The sequence below is a fragment of the Pleurodeles waltl genome, chromosome 8, assembly GCF_031143425.1.
Source record: "Pleurodeles waltl isolate 20211129_DDA chromosome 8, aPleWal1.hap1.20221129, whole genome shotgun sequence".
In the NCBI taxonomy this organism is placed as follows: Eukaryota; Metazoa; Chordata; class Amphibia; order Caudata; family Salamandridae; genus Pleurodeles; species Pleurodeles waltl.
In genome coordinates this window covers 1,367,944,577-1,367,968,042 of record NC_090447.1, presented here as the reverse complement: position 1 = coordinate 1,367,968,042, position 23,466 = coordinate 1,367,944,577, and the positions used below count along the sequence as shown (strand labels likewise).

General features: G+C 44.7%; 1 protein-coding gene across 6 annotated transcripts in view; it reads left to right on the top strand.

The window, feature by feature from the left end:
- Nucleotides 1–23,466, top strand: part of CNTN5 (contactin 5) — a 3,179,309-nt gene that overhangs the window by 1,317,213 nt on the left and 1,838,630 nt on the right. The window lies entirely within an intron of this gene.

Genomic DNA, 23,466 nt, shown 5'->3' with positions numbered 1-23,466 from the left:
AAAGGAAACTGTAAAATTGCATTGTGTTCCTTTAGGTAACCAACTGCTGATTTTGATAAAGACCCTAGCTAGGAGTTTTCTAAATTGATGTTGCCAAATCGTTTTTGCATGAAGTCCCACATGCTGATGCTAATTTGAGGTTAGATGAGGATTCCATATGTCGCACGATGCAATTGGAGATCTTGTTATGCTGATTAAATGTACGCAATTAGCCCATTACAGATTATCGTATTAGTGCTTTGCATTGCCACTATCGAGTGCCTTGTGATTCAAATGCTACATAGATTACACTTGTTTCGACGATATGGACAGCTATTAATGTTCATTTATGTTTATCATTTGGTGTTGAGACACATTTATATTGTGCTAGCTTTGTTAATATAGGGAAATAAATTCACTAACTTTGCAATAAACTGGTGTGGTTATTCCTGGCTGAAAGGTCAGGGTTCGCCAAAATGTATTCTGGATTAATTGTTAAGTGTTATGTTGTTCAAGGTGTTGCTTATGTTCGTTATTGATTATCGATAAGAGGTGGTTGATCGATTAAGAGTACAGAGAGTTCCCACTTAGTCAAAAGATTCATCGACCTAAAGAGCGTCCAAACACAGGTAAATTGTTACCACGTTCCGCTCTATCAAGAGTGATGCCGTAGTCTAGCTCGCTGGTGACAAGGGTCTGGGTGATGATCTTTCTGGTGCTTGCGAGGATCCGTCTGAAGATTCTACAGAGCATGTGGAGGGTGTGGAATCAAGAGAAGATGACTACATTCAATAGGTGCTTTATGGTGAGTCTGCTGTTGAGGATGATGAAGAGGATGCAGGTGTGGTCTGTTGATGTGGGTCCAAGCTCAGAGGGCCACCAGCTGTTGTCCCCTGGGGAGGAGTTCTTCCTGAAGATCAGTACTTCTGTCTTGTCTGAGTTGAGCTTGAGGCATTTGGTTCTCATCCAGTCGGTGACACTGGTCATGGCGTTTCATTCATTTGTTCTGGTGGTGGAGGTATCTTCGGTGAGCAAAAGGACGAGTTGTGTGTTGTTGTAAGATATGACACTGAGTCCATGGGTTCTGACAATGTTAGCGAGGGAAGTCATGTAGTTGGTGAATAGGGTGGGTCCTTGGGGTAAGCTGCAGATGATGCTCTTTGATTCAGAGGTGAGGGGTGGGAGGCGAATTCTCCACGTTCATCTGTGAGGAAGGATGTGATGCATTTGAGGATGTTACCCTGTATGTCAATACTGTTGAGTCTGTTGATGGTGTGGTGAGACACGGTGTTGAATGCCACTGATAGGTTAAGGGGGATCAGGGCAGCTGTCTCACCACGGTCAAGGGATCTGATGTCTTCAGTGGCTGTGGTTGGAGCATGTAGACGAATTGGGAGGCGTTGAGCAAGTTGTTTTTCTCCAGCTGGTCAGTGAGCTGGAGGTTGATGGCCTTCTCAAGGCCTTTGGAGGGGTATGGGAGCAGTGAGATGGGGTGGTAATTTTAAAATTCACTGGGGTCGGGGAGGGTTTCTTCAGGAGGACTATGACCTCCATCTGTCAGAGAAATCCGCAATGATGATGGAGATGTTGAGGACGTTGGGGAGTTCTGGGCTGATTTTTTTGGTTCCAAGGTTGAAAAAGTGGTGGGGGCAGAGGTTGGTGGGTGCTCTGAAGTGGATGGAGGACATAATGGCAGTGGTGGTCTGTATGGTGAGCAGGGTCCATGTAGTGATAGTGTGGCTGGTTTGTGTGCGTGGGTGGGTCGAAGTGGCAGAAGTTGAAACCAGTGAGTTGGGGTTCGAAGTTGTTGTAGATGGTGGCTACCTTGCTGTGGAAGTAGTCCAACAGGTTGTTGCAGAGCTCTTGTGAAGGGGGAATTGTGTTCTTGCCGGCTGAGGGCAGGATAATTCCCTGACTATGTTTGAGTTCCTTCGTGTGGTTGGCGCTTGTTTTGATGCAGTCTGTGAGGGAAGCTCTATTGGTTTCCTTGATGTATTAGTGGTATTTATTGAGGGCTGATTTGTAGGTTGTTCGATCTGAGGGTTTTTCGGTGGTGTGCCATTATTTCTCTAGTCATTTGCAGTTGTGATTGAAGGTTCTGGAGTATACCAGCTGGCTTGTCTGGAGGTTTTGTTGGTTCTGGCAGGCTTCATAGGGGCAACTTTGTCAGCACTTTTGGTGATTCAGTCGGACAAGTTCTTGGCTGCCTGCTCCAAGTCTGATGCTGCTTCGGGCTGGATGTTGTTGAGGGCCTTTGTTCAGTGGGTTTCAGTCACCTTACTCCAGCTGCAGTGAGAGGAACTAAAGGGCTTGGGGGTGGTGCCGTGGGAGCCTGCAATGGTAAAGTGGACAATGGTGTGGACGGTCCAGGTGAGTTTAGTGACTTGTTAGTACTTGACTCTGTCTCTGGATGTGAAGATCAGGTCCAGTGTGTGTCATGCATTATGTGTGGGGTCGGTGACCAGTTGGGTGAGACAGATGTTGCTTATGCTTTCTAGGAGATTGGTGGAGTTGGGGTCATTTTGGTGAAGTTGAGTTTGTGAGTAGGATGTAGTGCTTGGAGTCAGTAGCTACAGGGTTGATGAAGATGGTGATGGCGTAGCAGAATGTGGGTCAGGGTGCAGGGGTCTGTAGGTGAGGGTGCCTCTGATCATCTTGGCATTGGTTAGCAGTTGGAATTTGAGGTGCTCCCTGATTGGTGTGGAGTCATCTTCACTGACGATGCATCAGATAGTTTTCGTGTGGATGACGGCGATGCCTCACCATGTTTCTTTGTGCAGTCTTGGTGTATCATCTTGTAGCCATCAGGCATTGCGGTGGCAATTTCGGGGGCTGAAAGGGGCCTGAGCCAGGTCTCAGTGATGAAGATTGTGTCAGGAGAGAGGGTGGTGGTGTCACAGATTTTCATGCCATGTTTGCAGAGGGACCGGGCATTGAGCAGAATGCACTAAAGTAGTTCAGGTGTGCGTGTGGTCTTATGGGTGGGTGTTGCAAGGGTTACTGTGTGGGTGGGCAGTCCTGTGTTGCAGGGGGATCAGCAGTTTTGGCAGGTGAAGTGTCCCTCAGTTGTTTGGGGGAGGAGATGTAGCAGCTGTTGTTGTGGCGTCTGGGGTCCAGGGCATAGAGAACGGTGGTGGACTACTGGCGGGTGGTCAGAGGGCCTGGGTTCCTGGCACATGGCATGGTCCAGGCAGCAACTGTCGTAGATGGACTTGCCTTTGGCATGCCAGCGGTACACCTGGTGCCTGGCTGCAATGCGGACTACATTAAATAGGTCCTGGGGGAGGGAGGGGCACTGTGTGGCAGTGGACTGGGCTGACAGGACTTGTGATGACAGAATTGGGTGGGAAGAGATTGGCCAAAACAAAATAATCAATGAAAACAGCCACCAATACAAAATATGCAGTGAAAACAGTGGCCAACTGCAATACTAACAGTACAAACAGTTCTAGAACAAGCTCTTGGGTACGATGAGTCTGAGCACACAGAGAGCAGTGCAGCAGAGCAGAGAAAAGAAGGGCAACAGATGTCAGAGCAGGGAAGGCTGCCCGACCATAATTGAGATAGAAGGGGAGCTGGCACATATATTACCTACTGGCGGTCACCAGTAGGTAGTTACAGTTAGGACCTAGTTTCCATAGGCAAAATGTTTTTTGTTTTGCCAATAACTTTGGCATGGTTTAAAAAATCTTCACAAAACTTTCAAAACTGGTTTGCTGCTCATCTCTGCTGCTGCTGTCTTGAAAGTTTAATTGTGATTCATCTAGTGGAGGCAGAGAAAAAGGGGTCCCAAAACACATTTTTCCCATGCAATTTCCCATAGGGATTTTGAACACGACTACAGCCCAAAGTGCTAGAGAGAATTAAACCAAATTTGAAAGCTAGTTCTTGGCCCAAAAAGTGTGCTTTTGGAGTAAATCTATTCAGTACTTTTTGAGTAATTAAAGAAATAAAGAAATGTGTATATCTAGGGACTCGGAGGCTCAGCGGAGCCCAGAAATCTCATGCTGAGATCTTATTGGCTGCCAACGCTTGAACCAGGAAGAGCTGGCAGCCATTTTGGGACTCAATTTCAGCTGAGTCCCCAAAAAATTAAAAAGAAAAGAGGGCAGGGTAGGTATGGGAATAGGAATACCCTGACCCCAGATCTCTGGTGCTGGAGACCCCAGGGTCCTTGCCAGGACAAAAAAGCATTAAAAAAATAAATCAAAAAAATCACCCAATTTTTTTTTTAACCAAAATCAGCTGAGGATGCACATATCCAGTGAAAAATAATAATAAAAAAAGTATGGTCTTCTGCCTTGTTTACACTTTAGCCCCTTCATGGGCCAGGTCCTGGGGGCACGTGTGGATATAAAAAAACAAAAAGAAGGGGAGCACACGAGGCCCCCCTCCTACGGCTCTTTTGAGCCCTGGTAAACCTCACCTCCCCAGGGCTTTTTTAATATATTGGAGGGGTGCTGTGCGGACCACCCTCTATTGGGACCACAACCTCCCTTGGGCTTGAAATGTAATTTGGAGGGGGGGGGGGGCATGTGGACCTATCTTCTGTGGTTCTTTAGAGCCCCAGGTGCCATCATCTCCCTGGGGCTTTTGAAAGGTATTTACGGGGGCACACAGCAGCCCCAGCAACCTCCACAGACCCGGGGCAGGCCCTGTGAGATCAAAGGAGGGGAGCCTCATGGCCCCTCCCATGGAGCCATTAATGGCCCTGGTACTGCCACCACCCCAAGACTGGCTCATGCTATCTCCCAAGGTTCCCACCCTCAGATGACAGCAGTTTGCTTTCGCTTGGTGGGAGCTTTGACAGCTCCTGCCAAGTGAGAGTAAACACTAACTTTGCTTCCAGCAAACAGGAGCATAAAAGCTTCTGCTGCTCGCTGGAGTGGAGTTTTCATCTTTTTCCCTGTCTACTGTCATGCAGGCATGGTAACAGATAATAGGATTGCTTCTGCACGCAGGGAGCTGCGTTTCTTGCAGGTCCCTACGTGCGGTAGCAATGCTGGCTCTTGCAGGAGGTGGGGTGCTGGCTGGGACCGCCAGGACATTCAGACTTTCCCACAGTCCCCATCAATGCACACTGGGTGCCCTCGGTGGGGCCAGGGCACCCAGATACAAGTAACTGGGCCCAGGGGGATGGGGTTCCAAGTGCTGAAATCAGCCTGGGGAGGGTGGCCGCATGGCCCCCTTCCCTATTTTAATAATGGTTGCGCCCCAGTCGAAAATCGGCCCAGAGACTGGGGGCTGTGTGGCCCCTCTCTCCTTCCAATAATTGAGCATGCCCCATGAGATGGGATCCCCAGGCCAAATTCTGCCCGGGGGGGGAGGTTGTGTGGCCCCTGCCCCCTATTGATAATTGTCCGTGGTCCAGGCAATGGGGTGCCTGGGGCCAAAATCAGTCCAGAGAGGGGGGTCACACAGCCCAACTCTCCTTCTAATAATTGTCTGGGCCCTGCGGAGTGGGGTCCCCTGGCCAAAATCAGTCCAAGGGGTGGCCACGTGGCCCCCTCCCCTTTTTAATAATTAGCCGGGCCTTGGGGGATCGGGCCCCCTCCCTTACTAATAATTTGGCTTGGGTGGAGTTTGCAGATTTCCGGAACTCTGCAAAATGCTGAAAAAACTCACAAGCGGCAGAGTTTGGGTAATTTGAGTTGTTTGCGCTGATTTTCTACTGTGATGTAAAATCAGTGTAAACGGCAACACGTAGAGCACCAGAGGGCGCTAACTTCTTTCTCAGTAGATTTTCTTCTCGAGCAGCTGCTTCCTCAATGCAATCAGCAGCTTTCTCAACATGAGCAGTAGCGTCCTGCTCCGACCCCCTATGTTCAGCTTAGCCATTTCACTCACTCGTGCTCACCAACATACCATTGGCAAGCCACATAAAAGCAAAAAACTCTGTTCCATGTCACTTTGCAGAGTTTTTCAGAACTCCCTGCAGGGCGCGGAGTGGGGAAAACCCCATCAGCAGAGCCAAATTCTTTGCCCACCACTACCATTAATTAGTTAGGCCCTGGTAGATGGGGTTCCTTGGGCCAAAATCAGCCTGAGGAGGGTGCCCCCTCTCCCTTAAAATAATTGGGCAGGTCCTCTCCCTCTTTCAGTAAGTGGCCAGACCTTGGAGGCCTCGAGCCAAATTGGACAGAAAGGGGGGCCCTAGGTGGATTGGCTGCAGGCCTCTTGGCCAACTCCCCCCATGCAGGGCCAAAGGCCGTGCATGGCGCATGGTTGGGTGCTTATGGAGGGTTGGCCACAGGGTCTGGCTGCAGGCCAGGCCCGCACCCAAATTTCGTCAGACACAGTTAAGGGCTGTATGAGGCTGGCCCTCTATGTAGCTTGCATAGCTAGGCACAATGTGCAGAGGGTCCAGGCAACCACACGTTGGTTTACAGAGGTAAAAACTAGACCCCCTAATGCTCTAATTTTTATGGTAGCTTGGTCGAGCAGTTAGGCTGATCCTGGAGAAGTGCAAAGCATTTGTTGTACCCATAGTATCAATAAAAGAGACCACACACTAAAAGAAATAAGTCAAGAGCAATTTATAAACATACTTTAGATTTTAATATAAATTCTAAGTCCAAGATCGTCAAAATCTGGTAAGTACTTTTTAAATTATGGATTTTTTAAGTTTAATAAAGAGTGTTTTGTGCGTAATTATGCACCATAGAAAACAATGGTAAAATATTTTGAAAATTCACAGTAAATCAGGTAGTGCATTTACCAGTGTGTCCTTTTGGAGGTACATTGAGATCATCGATGGGTACCCTGGACCAGCTGGAGAAGTTTATGCGACTCCCAGTTCCGGCGGGATCAGCTGCATAAAGTAGATGGAGCTGGTGCCAGGCCACTGCAGAGGACCACTTAGAAAAGCACTGCACTGTTGGACTTAGAGGTAAGTCTGATGGATCCCCTTGAAGTGTTGAGGTTGCAAGGGGACAGGATCATTAGGGCACAGCTGGTTCTTCGTTACAGTGCCCATGGCGGACAGATGCAGAGTGAATAGGTAAGCCAAAGGTTCCCTAGGAACAGGAGGTTGGTCACTTTGAGGATTGCTTGCAGGTCAGCAGGGGCACTCTGGTGGAAGGTTTGGGTGGTTCCGGAAGTCTGTTAACTGGGGTTTCCTCCTGGTCCTTTTTCAGTCCAGAATGGACTGTCCTTTTGGGTGTCTGATGTGAGGTGACCATACTTGGGGCTATTGCACAGTCTGGCCATTGGAGGTCACAGTGCCACCATACTTGACCCACTGGTAGATTTTTTGCTCACAATCTGACAGGTGAAGTTTGGTCTTGCTGCAGCGTCCAGTTCCTTGGTTAGAAATTAGTCAGTAAAAAGGCCTTAACTAGGTATTTGGTTCCTTGGGGTTGCAGAGTGATGCCTTCACTCTGGAGGCAGATATTTGGTAATTTTTGAAGAGTGGAGGTCTTCTGGGGGGTTGTAGAGTCCGTCTGATGTCCAAGCAACCGCTCAGTGGCGATTGTTGAGTCCTGGGTGCAGCAGGCAGGGTTTAGTGCCTTTTCTTGGTACATTAGGACTTTAGTTCTCGAGTCTTGGGTCGTCTTTGCTGCTGGTCTTTTTTTCTCTGTAGAATCTGATTTCTTGGTTTATGGAAGCCCACTAAATACTGTATTTAATGGGTGTTTTGGAGGGAACCTAGTAGTGGCCGATGGGCCATCTACCTTAGGGTAGCACCATAAAGCAAAATCCGTCAGCGACCATTATCTGGTTATGCTAGACTGGGTTAAAGTCCAAAATTAACGCCAATTTCAGTGGATCATTGGTCGGGTAGAGGGACCAGGTTCATCCTGGTGGTAAGTTTACATTCGGTCTTAAAAAGATTTTGGAGAAAAGTTGGACAAGCTGGATGGAAAGAATGGCTTGTCTAAGAAGGGGTGCTGCTGAGCAAGGTCTTGGGGTCTATTGGTGGGTATTCAGTGTCTGGCCAGGTGAAGCCATTGACAAAAGTTGTTTGGCAGTGATCAGGTGCTGCTCAAACTTGAGCTTTCAAAACTGTCAATCAGGTGCTACTCTGCATTGAATCCAGTGAAGCTATTGACAAATGTCAGTCAACTGACCCTTGTAGTGACTGTGGGATCCTGGATTCAAGACCAGCAGGTCCAGTCTTCTCTCGGGTTCCTCAGACAGCAGGGCAGTCCTTCTTCTGATTCTTAACAGTTCCAGAAGTGTTCTGAGGAAAAGTCTGCAAGGTCCACTTTTATGCCTAGTGCCAACCTGGTGGTGAAGGACAAGCCTTTATCCCACCACCTTAACCAGTTCTGGTCAGTTTATCTCCTTTCTCTGGTTTTTCAGGCAGCCTGACTAGAGAGACAAAAGGGAGGCAGGCTTCATCCATCAAGGTAGGCATCCTTTGAAGCTCAGGAAGTGGGCCCCAGGCAATCCCACCAAGAGAAGAGTACCCCCTTCCCATACACATTGCCCTTTGTTTACTGTCTGGGAGCAATACACACATCACCCTCGGGTAGCCATCAGGGGTCAAGTGACAGCTGAACACTGGCAGGAAAGTCTTTTGGTTTTAGGCAGAAAAATAACTTTCTAAATGTGTCAGTTCCAAAATAATAAGATAAAATCTGACTTTATTACCAAGCTGAATCCTTGAATCATTTCCCTAGCTAGTCCTAAACTGAATTTAACACTTATTCAATGTAATGGTGTAAACCATTGTTAATCTCTGGGAGATCCAGCCTTGCTACAGTGAAAAACGACTTTGGAGGTCGTTCACTGTAAGAATATATAAAAAAATCAAATATAAATTGCCGATTTTTTAAATGTATTTATTTATTTTTATTTATTTATTTATTTTTTATGCCGTGTGCTCTTGACTATGGACGTTTAAGACCTACCTTATGGGTGACTTGTATGCATTAAAAAGGAAGGTATTAGTCCTGGCAAAAGATTTACTTTGCCAGGGGAAAATGGCAGTTCACAACTGCACACCCAGGCTTCAGTGGCTGGCATCATGTTTTACAGTGCTACTGTAGTTGGTGGCAAAATGAGTGCTCCAGCTGCTAGTAGTATTTCATTGGGAGACCCTGGGTACTGTTAATGCCATATATTAGGGACTTACAAGGACATTAAATGAGCTGATCATGTATATACCAATTGTAGCAGCTGGGTAAAGGGGGGCACAAGCACTTTACTACTGGTTAGCAAGGGGAAAGTGCGCAGAATCCTATGGCTAACAAAAAATGTGTTCGGCAACAGTAGGAAATAATTTGGGTGAATACCACACAAAAGATGGTCATTTCCAACAATCACTTCCTAAAAGCTGTTACTTATGACACTATTATGTCATTATTAACAGAGTCTTGGGAACACACGCCAAAATCTCCTTTCAAAATGGCACCCGAAACAGAATCCATTTTCATTGATTCACAAGGCAACATGCCTATTTCCATATGAGTCTTCTTTAGGAAATCAAATTGTTACACCTCCATCCATCTAGAACACCCATTCCAACTTAATATCTCCCCAAAAAAGTTTCTATCTTGACATGGAACTGGTTGAGCTTTTCCCAAAAAACAATCCCTCCTGGAGATGACTATTTTCATGCGTGCCTCTTTTCAACAAATGCAATAAATGCAGATAGTTTCTAGCTTATGTTTTGTGGACCACGAGCCCTGAGTTGTGTTGACACTCCCAACCCCTTTTTCGGAAGAAAATCAAGGTATTTTCTTTCCCGTTGTTATTATGTCTCGACTCAGGTCCTCCTGCAGCTGACATGATGGGTTTGTATGTTTTATGTCAGCATCAGATGATAATGCTGAGGACACACATAATCTGGACATGTTAGCGTTATAACACTTTAGCTCTGTGGTAAGGCAGGCCCTGTTTCGATATCCCTTTCCCTTTAAGAAGAATTGGGTCATTCATTTGCTACATTTGCCAGGGATTATTAATGAAGGAGTCTTTACCTGAGGCAGAGGTCTCCCACTTGATATGCCTTCAAAGTTAGTGGGAGCTGCTCTGTTTATTTTATAGCATACATTATCTTCAGCGCACCGGGATCCTGCAGCCTTGCTATTTGTTAGAATTATATGGTCAGCAATTGAACATGAAGCTGTTAGAATTATATGGTCAGCGATTGAACATGAAGCATTAAGATTCCCAATAAAAAGGCGAGCAGTGGGAGTCTCGTAGAATGACTCCACGAGCTGTCAAGTTTATCTTAACCTTTGTTGGCCCAGTAATAAGTTCCATTTCAGCACCAAAGCAGAGACGGAGAACAGGTTCAAGGGCAAGAAACAACACAAGCTGCTGGATGCACTCTGCTTTCAGGGCGAAGTGAATAAAAGAGAGAAATGCATTTCAGATAATGCAAAGGTCCTAAATAACATGCGCAATGAAATGTTTAAAACACTATAATTAGTCTATTTACACGTGGGGACATGTTAATCCAAGAGCAGGCTGAATAGTGCTCATTGATCGATTTTTAGTGCTGTATTTTGTGTTGATCATAGTTGCAGTGAGGTATGCTTTACTGTCATAAATACAAGAGGGGATACAGATTTGTAAATGATTTCTACAAACCAGTCGAGATACTGCTCCTTTTAACAGATGAAATGTGGAGGGGGCATAACCAGACAGGCAACAATAAAATGCTGTTTACACACTGAGGTCAGGTTAGGTGGCTGCAGCAGTTCTAGACACTTTCTATATAAACTGAATAATTAGCATGTAATATAAACATGAAATAGAACTGCAGTGCAAAATTGGTAGAGGAATAAGTGTCAGGGACAAAGTCTTGCTCTGAAACCCATGGCTCGCTTTTCTGAATGTCTGGATTGCCAAATACCAAGGCATGCCTATTCCTGATTCCACTTTATGCAGTGGCATAACAAAAGCCCCAGAAGCCCCCTCAGCACACCATCCTGGCCTGAGACCTCTTGAGTGAGCCAGGGGTTGGGGGAGGGGCCACCTTGTTCTTTGCGAGGGGCATCTCCAGTTTTATGACACTGACTTTATGCCTCTGTTAGCCACCACCAGGCAGTCCATACCGCTATATCTCACGCTTGCAGGGTCTTTTTTGTCCTTTCTTTCCCCCTTGTCAGTGTTTTTCCATCATTCTCTTCCTCTCCTCCTCTTTAGGTCAAGTGTAAGCATACAGCCTCTTGTATACTTTTAAGTATACTTACTGTGGGCTTAAAGGCATTTCATTTGCTAATTTCAGTGTCCTTTAAAAATCCTTCCTTGCTAGTGGACAGTCCTGCCACTTTGTCCCTCCTTTTTCTCTTTGGGGCCAGGGATTAACTACTGTGTACTTACGCTTTGTCCTATTTATCTCTTCTTTAGGGGATTTCTTTTGTTTGTGTCCTGCTTCTGCTTCCCTTTCCATTTGCAGAGCATTCTTGCTCTCAGCTTAACTTAACTGTAAAGAAGGCTGTAAATCAGGCTCTTATCTTGGTCACATTTGCTCTTCGTCAACTCTCTGCATTGTCCACAGTTGTGGGAGCGAGCGCAGAGGCCCACTTGCCTTTTCTTTGCGAGAGGACATCGTTAGATTGTACGCTTTGTTTACATGTATTAGCAGTGATTATGTCTTTGTCATGACTGTGAGAGCTTTTTCTCTGAGACTTGTTCCTCATTATCGTGAGGCATCCCCGGGGTTAATTTGAACTTCACAGAAACAAAATTTGTTTGGAAAAAAGACACACATAAAATGCACCCATTTATGAGACGTTGCGAACCAGTGCGTGGACTGGGGCAAAACAGTAATGTTTAGCAATGGTTGTCCAAGCCCCGACGGCGCTCCAGCACGGCGGTATTGAAAACAATCTTGGGTAAGGCGGAGCCACAGGTGAAAGCACAGTGCGCCCTAAACTTGGACTGAACTGGTGGGAGATGAATGCAGTCTATCTGTGGCCCGCAGGCCTCGTGCTTCTCACACCACCATTAATAGTGATAATGTAACGCGCAGCCCTCATATTTGAAATGGAGCACCGTTGACATTAACACCTTCAAAGACCATAAAAATTCCAGCTGGCATTTATCTGTTCTCTAGTGAGGCCTTGCTCCAGCATGCTTTGTACCCGTCCATGTGAAATCTGTCTCTTTAATAGTCTGTTTTATACACGGTTGTTGGAGGTAATTTTTACTTTTTGCAGTTATCAAACAGCTGTCAAATTTAAGGGCTGGTTTCCGAGGTTCGATTGCACTTGATGTCTTTCTTTGTGTTGCACCTTTGTAGCTTAGTATGGGAATAATAATTAACCTCTCCTGCATAATCTTCTGTTTGCTTTTTTTAACGGCGCCTTCGTGCCCCGCAATGATTATTCATAAAGTGGGTGCACTGAGCTTGGCCCTCGGTCGGTGATGCTTCTCATCGCCTTAGCCACAGAAGCAGAAATATAACACCTCGATGGGCAAGAGCGGGTTTAAAAATGCTATCTTTAATAAGGTGTGTTCTAGGGGATGTGCTGAGTATTACAGTTAAGACACTACAATATTTGCTGCACTTGGAAACTCATTTTTGCCCATAACTCACCGCACAATGTACTCTTTCTGTATAGGTCACCTCTGGGTCCCCACACTAGATCGGGGGAGACCCCATAATAATAATATAAAACAATAAAATAAATCATGGCAATATTTTCATTTTTTTGCTGCAGATAAAGGAAGAAGTGCTTTAGTTATATGCAGGGCTACTATAATTTTGTGGTAGATACAACCAAATTATGTGGCAGAATTGACCAATTTATATAGTAAGAAAAGTCCAGTTATGTATTTACAGTGCCAATAGCTGTAACTCAAGCAAATGCGAGACCTATTACATTACAAATGCTTGTTTTGTATTTCTTTCTCTGTGTAAAAGTCTAGCGAGGAAAAATAACTGTCGGCCCCCAAAAATGAATAACGGTGGGTCCCACTTGCATCAACCAATTAAAAAAAACACTGACACCTGGCTTGTCTCCTTTAGGAATTTCCACGTGTCTAGTGATTTTCGTCTGTTATTTTAATTTTGGATATCTGAATGTTTAGTCCTCTGCTTAGAATGAGACATACCAAACAGGCCTTAAGCACAGGTGTTTGGCTACATTTCTATCTCTTCCTTACAGGGAGTGCAGAATTATTAGGCAAATGAGTATTTTGACCACATCATCCTCTTTATGCATGTTGTCTTACTCCAAGCTGTATAGGCTCGAAAGCCTACTACCAATTAAGCATATTAGGTGATGTGCATCTCTGTAATGAGAAGGGGTGTGGTCTAATGACATCAACACCCTATATCAGGTGTGCATAATTATTAGGCAACTTCCTTTCCTTTGGCAAAATGGGTCAAAAGAAGGACTTGACAGGCTCAGAAAAGTCAAAAATAGTGAGATATCTTGCAGAGGGATGCAGCACTCTTAAAATTGCAAAGCTTCTGAAGCGTGATCATCGAACAATCAAGCGTTTCATTCAAAATAGTCAACAGGGTCGCAAGAAGCGTGTGGAAAAACCAAGGCGCAAAATAACTGCCCATGAACTGAGAAAAGTCAAGCGTGCAGCTGCCACGATGCCACTTGCCACCAGTTTGGCCATATTTCAGAGCTGCAACATCACTGGAGTGCCCAAAAGCACAAGGTGTGCAATACTCAGAGACATGGCCAAGGTAAGAAAGGCTGAAAGACGACCACCACTGAACAAGACACACAAGCTGAAACGTCAAGACTGGGCCAATAAATATCTCGACTGATTTTTCTAAGGTTTTATGGACTGATGAAATGAGAGTGAGCCTTGATGGGCCAGATGGATGGGCCCGTGGCTGGATTGGTAAAGGGCAGAGAGCTCCAGTCCGACTCAGACGCCAGCAAGGTGGAGGTGGAGTACTGGTTTGGGCTGGTATCATCAAAGATGAGCTTGTGGGGCCTTTTCGGGTTGAGGATAGAGTCAAGCTCAACTCCCAGTCCTACTGCCAGTTCCTGGAAGACACCTTCTTCAAGCAGTGGTACAGGAAGAAGTCTGCATCCTTCAAGAAAAACATGATTTTCATGCAGGACAATGCTCCATCACACGCGTCCAAGTACTCCACAGCGTGGCTGGCAAGAAAGGGTATAAAAGAAGGAAATCTAATGACATGGCCTCCTTGTTCACCTGATCTGAACCCCATTGAGGACCTGTGGTCCATCATCAAATGTGAGATTTACAAGGAGGGAAAACAGTACACCTCTCTGAACAGTGTCTGGGAGGCTGTGGTTGCTGCTGCACGCAATGTTGATGGTGAACAGATCAAAACACTGACAGAATCCATGGATGGCAGGCTTTTGAGTGTCCTTGCAAAGAAAGGTGGCTATATTGGTCACTGATTTGTTTTTGTTTTGTTTTTGAATGTCAGAAATGTATATTTGTGAATGTTGAGATGTTATATTGGTTTCACTGGTAATAATAAATAATTGAAATGGGTATATATTTTTTTTTTGTTAAGTTGCCTAATAATTATGCACAGTAATAGTCACCTGCACACACAGATATCCCCCTAACATAGATAAAACTAAAAACAAACTAAAAACTACTTCCAAAAATATTCAGCTTTGATATTAATGAGTTTTTTGGGTTCATTGAGAACATGGTTGTTGTTCAATAATAAAATTAATCCTCAAAAATACAACTTGCCTAATAATTCTGCGCTCCCTGTATGTTTGCAGCCACTGTTCCTGTGCGCCTGATCTGGCTGCTTGCTCTCTCTGGAAAATCATAAAATATTAATGAGTAGCTCAGTGTAAGGTGATAGCAAAAGTGCATGCCACTCTGTATTTTTTCTGGGCTTGAAATTCAGTATGTGAAACCTGTGAACTTGCAGTCCCATTTCTGTGAGAGAGTTAATGGGAAGAGACCGAAGGAAATGTTGCTTCAGTACACTCAGACTGAATCAAAGGATTAGTGCCGTGGTTGAACTAAACACTTTGGTTCTAGGACAGATAGTGAGCAGAACTTGGTCATTTGTGGTATTTTCAAGAATACATCTAATTTATCGTCGACAGCATTAACGTAAAATGTAAAGCATTTTTCAGTGCCATTTTCTGACTTTGGATTGAAAGGTATTTTACAAACCTCAATTGTACAACATTCGTTAGCAAAGACTCCCACTGAGCTGATTAAAAAGCATTGTACATTTTGGAAATTGACTGCAGCAAGCAGCATTTGAAAAGAACTTTACTCTAAAAGACCATCATTGTAGGAAGTAACCAGAAAATACTTTGAATCAGTCGGAGTAACTTTCACACTCCAAAATCACTTTCGTCCTAGCATAGCTTTCTTCACTCCAACGTGTGCAAGCTCTGACCTGTTTTGAGGCAATCGGACCCATTTTGTACACAGCCTGACAACTACTGTCTTTATACTCAAATGAAGTCTGAAACATTCTCTAAATACAAGTGTAACTTTCTCGGTGGGGCTAATCCTATACCACAGGTTAATTTAATAGTCTGACAACCTTGACTAGTTTATCCTGGTGTCAGTATATATAATGATGAAGGCAGTGTTTGAAGCTAAACAGCCACAGCTCCATCTACTTTAAGCCGGGTGCTAATGGGCATGTTAACACTACAACAGTATTACTGAGACCGTGGTCTCCATATTCTAGCACCAGGAACCTAGGAGCCGTCTGATGCTTGCACACGATGATTCTATGCTTGTTTTCCTACTTGTCACTGTAGATTGTGTCTCCACTACTACCCCTGAGCCCTCCCCTGTCCGGGGATATTAGGGTATCCATCCCCAGTGTGTCAATACTATAAAGGTTTTTGGATGGCACTGTACATCAATGATGATTCAGAAGTGCAACACTAAGCCAGGCAGCATGATTCTGGTTACTAGGCATAAAACTACAGAAGAGAAAGACTGGAAAGGGCCAGCTAATACCTTTCCAATGGTGTGTCCCTGATTAGATTTTTTCACAGGAATTATGGCAGGACTTCTATTCCTGTGCTGGATTCCTTTTGATAGACACCACGGATATAAACCAGTTCTCGAAATAATGCCCAACTCCGCCAATCTTGTATTCAGTTGCATCTTTTTCCCCTCCATACAGCAGTAAATTGGGATTTTGCCCAATTTTCTGTCCCCTGAAAAAGCTGAAACCCTACTGAACACCAAGGTTAGGGAATAGGCATAGCCACCCATGGCATAGCACCAGACTCTCTCCAAAACCCGAAAGGCAAACCGCCTTTCCTGTCCCCATTGGGCAGATCTGGAATTTACACCAAATGTACCCCCTCATGGAGTTGAAAGCCACTGGGCATCAGGGACATTTTATTGGGGTTTTCCTTACCGGGCCTATACTCAGTGGGCTATCAGTACAAGCTCTGGCTTTAATCTGTCCTACGATTTCTCGCAGCCTTTCCAACAACTTGGAGGTTGGGTATGCGGATTCCACCAAATCAGCCCATGGTAGGAAAGTGGAAAACCTCCCTGGACACCAGGAAATAATATACGGGGGAGTTCCATTCTAGCATAACACTGTAGGGTAAACAGTCTCTCCCCTGCCATGGTGGCTGATTAGGGATTTCTCAAAATATCTTGCCTCTGGGAAGGGAGAAGCTCTTTAATCACAAGGTACATTTCATTGGTGTATTTTATAATTGTTGCTGTCCTTTTAGGGCCCCCACCCCTGAGCACAGGGCATCACTTCCCCAGCCCCATAGACTTTCACTGTAATCCTTCTCCCCTGAGACAGCAGATCATCTCAATTTCTCACAATCTGTCTATTCAGTCAAACAGAAAGCCTACTAGCCCCAAGAATATTTCTATGGGGACAATGCCTTTGTGACATAGGACCAGTCTCTTCATAATAACACAGGGCTAATCACTTTTTTCCATACCTGGGGGGAATAAATGAGGCATTTGACTGCCCTGTGTGGGAGAGAGAACTCTGCTTGGTCCCAGGGAAATTTAATACTCCCAATACAGCAACTTATTTCCACCCCTGGGAGAGCAGAATAGTGGGGTTCTGTACTGATCTGATCCCCTTTATATGAGGATATTCTTTTTGCACCAGGTCCATTTTACATGGATGTCATGTACACATTCATTATCTGCAGTATGGCACACCCTTAGTCGGGTGCTCCCAGTGCATAGCAGGGCTGTGCAGCCTGGTGAAAAAATGCACTTAAGCCAGTGCAAGCACCTGCATTTGGTCATCTACATTATTAAAAGCCTATTTGAGTTTGCCGGACTACCTTTCACTTCAGACAACAGCCGTTGGCTCAGGCAAGGGGACAGGGATCCTTCTTCACAAAGATGCAGTATATGACTTCACTTGACAGGGGGATGGTGGGGTTGATTCATTAGGCACACTTGCTGTGGACCACCTTAGACTTGACAGTCTTAGGGTGGTGTTCCCCCCAACTTTTTGCTTGCATCCCACCATTTTCTGACATTGTTTTCGCTGGCTTTAGAACTCTGCACACTTTACGACTACTAACCAGTGCAAAAGTGCTAATACTCACTCCCCTAAACATGGTAACACAGGCTGATACCTATTGAAATATTTAATAATTTACTTGTATGTCCCTAGTAAAGTGCATCTTATTTTCTCAGGGCCTGTATATTAAATGCTAATAGTGGGCCTGCAGCACTGATTGTGCAACCCACTTAGGTAGCCCCATAACCATGGCTCAGATCTGCCATTGCAGAGCCAGCCTGTGCGCAGTTTACACTGCCATGCTGACCTGGCAAAATAAACCTCTTTCCATGCCTAAACCTTCTCTTTTAATACATATGAGTCGCCCCTAATGTAGGCCCTGTATGACGCACAGGGCAGGTTGCAATGTATTTAAAAGGCTGGATATGGACTTACATTTGTTATATGCTCTAGTAGTGAAACCCCTCCAAATTTGTTTTTCACTACTGCAAGGTCTATCTTTCGAATAGGATAACATTGGGATTTCCTTATTACATCCTCTAAGTGTCATTTCCAATCTGGAAGAGATAATTTTGTCAAGTTTGGTATATCTGGATTCGCAGTTTAAAATCATATGGTGAAGTTAGATTTTAACTTGCAGTTCTGGAAATGCCACTTTACAAAAGTGGCATTTTTTTTTTTTTTTTAACTTTAGCAATGTGGTTCCTGCTGCCTATTTCTGGTACATGTCTGGGGTGGGGTGGCAGCTGGGCTTTGTGCATCGCCCTAGACAGACACACACACAGAGGGAGATTAGGTGTGACTGAGGAGCCATCCACAGCATGAGCGGTAATCTTGGACAGGATGGGAGGGAGGGCCTGACACACCAGAATGTCTTGTCCCACACAAAGGACTGCATACCACCCTATAGTGAGTCTGGAGAGACGGCAGGAAGGGAGGACCTCGATGCACTTAAAATGCCTTTCTTTGAAGTCTCCCCCACTTCAAATGCACAACTTGGTATAAGTCCTGGACCTCTGACACTACCAACTCAGCATACTTCTGGACCTGTGGATACTCTGCCAGGAAGGACAACTGCTGTGCACTGCTGGCACAAGCAGGACAGAGCCAACAGAAATTAACTTGCAAAGAGTTGAATTTGAGTTGTGGACAGAAAGTCCTGATGGACCACCAGATAAAGAGGGAGGACTTTCCAACCTCTGATTGGAACAGCTGAGAATACTTTTGCCCCTCGATGGGTGTTGAGTTACTAGCAATGGACTAAAAATCAGCAGACCTTGAGCATTGTCCTTTTGTCGCAATAGTACACAAAGAGAAGAGGATAAGTATCTTGAACGATGAGAAAGCAAGCTTTGTGGCAGAGACTGAGAACCTTAAAAATACATCTATTAGGTATTGACATCCAGTGAAGAACTTTGAGATGGTTAGATTCTGGCATGACTGTTAAGGTGAAATTCCAGTTTTGGCACTTCATTCTGAATGTGTTTCTCTCTTGCATGAGTTTAGGCAGGAGAGCCAGAGCAGAGTGCATTTCATTAGTCCTGTTGTGATAGAAACTTGGTTTGAACTATGGGCCTGCAGAAGTGTCCAGGTGGCATCTATAATATTGTTTGAATAACTCTCACTATTAGAAGCAATTATTAGAAACAATTACAATTATTGTATTTTTATAGAACAAAGACAAAAAGGAAGATAAGACTTCATCATGAGAAAAACTGTATTGTGTCACATAATGAAAAGAATGGTGGTCTTTCAGTGATGTCTAATTTTGTTGCTTACAGGTAGGACTTGCCCATAGTGGGTAAATGAGATGGTAGCTACTTTCATGAGCAAAATATAAGAAAATGTATGCCCCAGATGGACTATTAGGCCTTTATATCTATACCTCTCCAGTAACATCACTCATCCCTTCCTTTGATTCAGTCCTTGGATAGATATCTACATCTTTACAGAGCCATCATTGAATTGCTCACATCTGCCTAATCAATCCTTACATTCAATTTGTAATCTTTGATTATCTAAATGAGGCTGGTCTGTCTCTTCAGTGAGACAGTTAAACTCAATACTGAAATTAGTAAGGTTGTTTTCATTGGTAAGGTCACAGATTTGTGCATTCTTTACTGCTCTTATGGTCTATCAGGATGGTGAAAGGATTACATTTAAAATGGTGGAAGTGTCAGTTCATATGTCTACTTTCACAAAAGGGGCTAAAACAGCATACATACTAAATATATATATATATATATATTATTGTTAAAAATGTAGCTCTTTATCAAGAAGTTTTGAAATAAGTTAGGGAAAAGTTCAGGAGTGAAATGAAGATGTTATTGTTCACACAAAGTGTGTCAAATATGCAGAGCCCCCATAAAACTGAAGTGATGTGTTAAATCAATAACAAAATTTAAGAAAAGACACACTTGAGCAAAAGAAACAAGGGATTCACTTAGCCAACCAGGCATATGATTTGCAAAGCTGGCCAATTTTGGTGAAAAGTGTTGGAATCAATACAAATAAGTTAATACAAATTGATTTGAAAAAAATATTAATAATAAAAATGAAAACAAAAACATACTAGGTTCATCAGATTTATAAACTTCTGCTCTATTGGCAGACACTTATGGGGCAGAGAAATTAGGTTTTTCTGATGGTACTCCCCTCTTAATGGTAGAGAACAGTTTTATCTGTGGCTTGTTTAGGTTACCAAAGGACACGCTTACGGTACCTTTGAGGCTGGATTTAGCATTTAACCCTATAAATGTGGTGATGGCGTTAAAACCCTTATTGTACTGTGATCTAATTTCCTGTGATTTATGGGTAGGTTCCCGCCTTGTTGAAAAAATATTAAGATGAAGTGTGAGAAATTGAAAATGATAGCTCTCTGGAACTCGCCAGCAGTTGCTGCTAAGGGTGCCAGACAGATAGTGAAAATAACTTATTGCATGTTCTGGAGCAGATCTGGTTGAATTATAATTATGAGAATTTGAATGGACAATTTTTAAAAATTCATTGTTGTCCATTATATGAAAATTTTATGGATGAAATTTATCTGCCCATTGCTAAATGGCTGTATCTCCAATTCAGGTATGGGTCCCAGCATTAAGACCCCTAACGGCGAAATCAGATTTGCAAGGCTCCTCAATGTTTTGCTATTTTTGCCCTCTGAAAAATGAAACTGAAGAGCACTTCATTTTTTTTCTGTCCTCAGGACTCACAGCTACACAGGAAATGGATAATTGCTGTTTGCATGGCTTTTGTGTGTTAGACATTACCGGAAGGCTTTGGAATCCTTAAATTTGATTTGAAGGTGGTCATAGTTTTTGCAGAAGCCAAATATTTAGAGCAAGCATGGCGTATCAGATGGAGGGGTATGCCCTAAAAGAAACCTTAATTAAGATAACATGCTGACTGTATAGGTTCTGATCCCAGAGATTACATGGGTGCAAAATAAATCTACATATAATACTCATCTATTAGTGTGCTCCTGTCTACGAGATTCACATGGCTATGACTGTTTGGTCAGGTAAAATCTTGTATATCAATTTTAGAAATAGTATTTTACCTTTTTAATCTTCGTGAATTAGGCAAAGGTTACTACAATTTTTGTAAATTGTATCCCTGCTTGATGCTCCCGGAGATGGGAGAACATTTTTATTATCTGTTTGCCCACTGCATGGGACTTTAAGGAGGAGGCGGATTGTCCCCACATGCTGCTCCCCTGATGTTGCACACCATTGAGAAGCCTACAGGCTGTTTAAGTCTGCCATATTAGAAGAAATTGACTCAACCACTGCGCTTGAGCTCGCTCCTCTAAACATGGTAATATTGGGTAATCCCCAATTGGCATAATTAATTTACTTATAAGTCCCTAGTAAAGTGGTATTACATGTGCTAAGGGCCTGTAACTTGAATGTTACTAGTTGGCCTGCAGCACTGGTTGTGCCACCCACTTAAGTAGCCCTTTAAATGTGTCTCAGGCCTGTCATTACAGAGCTTGTGTGTGCAGTTTTAAACTGCTATCTTGACTGGGAAAAGTAAGCCTTTTGCCATGCCCAAATCTTCCTTTTTAATTCATATGTCACCCCTAACGTAGGCCTTGGAGAGGCCTTGGAGGGTAGCGTGCAGTTTATTTAAAAGATGGACATATTTTTACGTGTCCTGGCAGTGAAAACTCTTAGATTTGTTTTTGTCTACTGCAGTTGCCATATTACATTTTATGAGTGTAATTTCCAAATAGGATGGAGAACCCATTCATGTTTCGTTTCTCTAGAATCACATTTTAAAATTCTAACTCTACCTCACGGTGGAGTTGGATTTTAAATTCCAATTCTGAAAATGCCACTTTTAGAAAGTTGATGTTTTCTTGCTTAGCTATTTAATGCCTGAAGCCTGTCTCTGGTCAGATGACCTAGTGCAGCTGACAGGTGAGCTTTGTGTATTACTTCTAGACAGCCATACACAATAGGAAGCTTAGGTGTGCCTGGGCGGACCATTACAGGCAGTGTGGGAGGGACCAGCTGAGCACAGCCGCACTGTCACCTGAATCAGATGTGTCCAGGCTCCATGCAAAGGGCTGCATACCCCTGTAGTTAGTCTGAAGCCAGAGCAGTGGAGGAAGGATGCCTGTGGACTTCAAATGGAAAACTCTAGAAGCTTCTCCCCACACATCAAAGCCACAACTGGGTATAACTACTGGACCTCAGACACCAAGGGGGTCATTCCTACCCTGGCGGTCATAGGTGACTGAGGAAGCACCGCCAACAGGCTGGCGGTGCTTCCCGGGGCATTCTGACAGCGGCGGTAAAGCCGCGGTCAGATAAGGGAAGCCGGCGGTTTCCCGCCGGCTTCCCGCTGCCCCAGGGAATCCTCCACGGCGGCGCTGCAAGCAGCGCCGCCATGGGAATTCCGACCCCCTTCCCGCCAGCCAGGTTCTGGCGGTTTTCACTGCCAGAACCTGGCTGGCGGGAACGGGTGTTGTGGGGCCCCTGGGGGCCCCTGCAGTGCCCATGCCACTGGCATGGGCACTGCAGGGGCCCCCTAACAGGGCCCCACATAGATTTTCAGTGTCTGCGTGGCAGACACTGAAAATCGCGATGGGTGCAACTGCACCCGTCGCACCCCTTCCACTCCGCCGGCTCCATTCGGAGCCGGCATCCTCGTGGAAGGGGGTTTCCCGCTGGGCGGGCGGGCGGCCTTCTGGCGGTCGCCCGCCAGCCCAGCGGGAAACTCAGAATGACCGCAGCGGTCTTTTGACCGCGGTACGGTCTTCTGGCGGTTCCCGCTTGGCGGGCGGCGACCGCCGCCCACCAATCTAGGAATGAGCCCCCAACTCTCAGTACACTTCTGGACCGGTGGATACTCTACCTGGGAGAAGGATTGCTGTGCTGCTACAAGGACTGCCAACCTGCTGTACAGTTGCTCTAATGGAACTGCTGTCCTTCTGTGCTGACCTGCTTGGCTCTTGACTGCTGCCTTCTTGCCTAGGGAAGAAGAACTGGACCTACAACTTCATCTTGAACCCAGGACCCCAGAGTAACTTCAAGGGCTAGACTGTTGACCTCCTGATCTGGGCCTCAAGGACATAAAAGGCTACCCATTTAGCTCCTCGGCCCTGATGCAGTAAGTGTCTGACCCCAAGTGATGCCTATCAGGTCCTGGAATCTTTGTGTGTCTCACAGGCTCTTTAATAGCTTTTGGCCTCTTTGCACCCACATTTGCCTGCTCTTTGCACCATGCCGACAACTGCCTATGAAGTTCTTCTTGCTCCCTGCAACCCTCTCCAACGTATTCAGGACTGTTGCCCCACCAATGTAGAAGGTAAAACTTCAGCTGAACTTTCAGACCCATGCCCCATTGCGGTCAGCCTAAACTTTTATGACTCTTAAAAAGTCCAGCGCAATCAGATAGCTGGTGTTGGCGCTTTCTGCTTTTAGGTGCTATTTCACACAAAAGTCTTTAAAAATTGATAACTCCGGTTTAACTGATTGGTTTTTGTAATTTTGTCTTATTTTATTTATTACATTTTTGATCTTTTTTCTAATCTCATATGGGATCATTGTGTGTTTTGTTTTTCACTGTTTTGCTGTTTGAAGTGTTGCACAAATACTTTACACATTGCCTATAAGTTAAGCTTGACT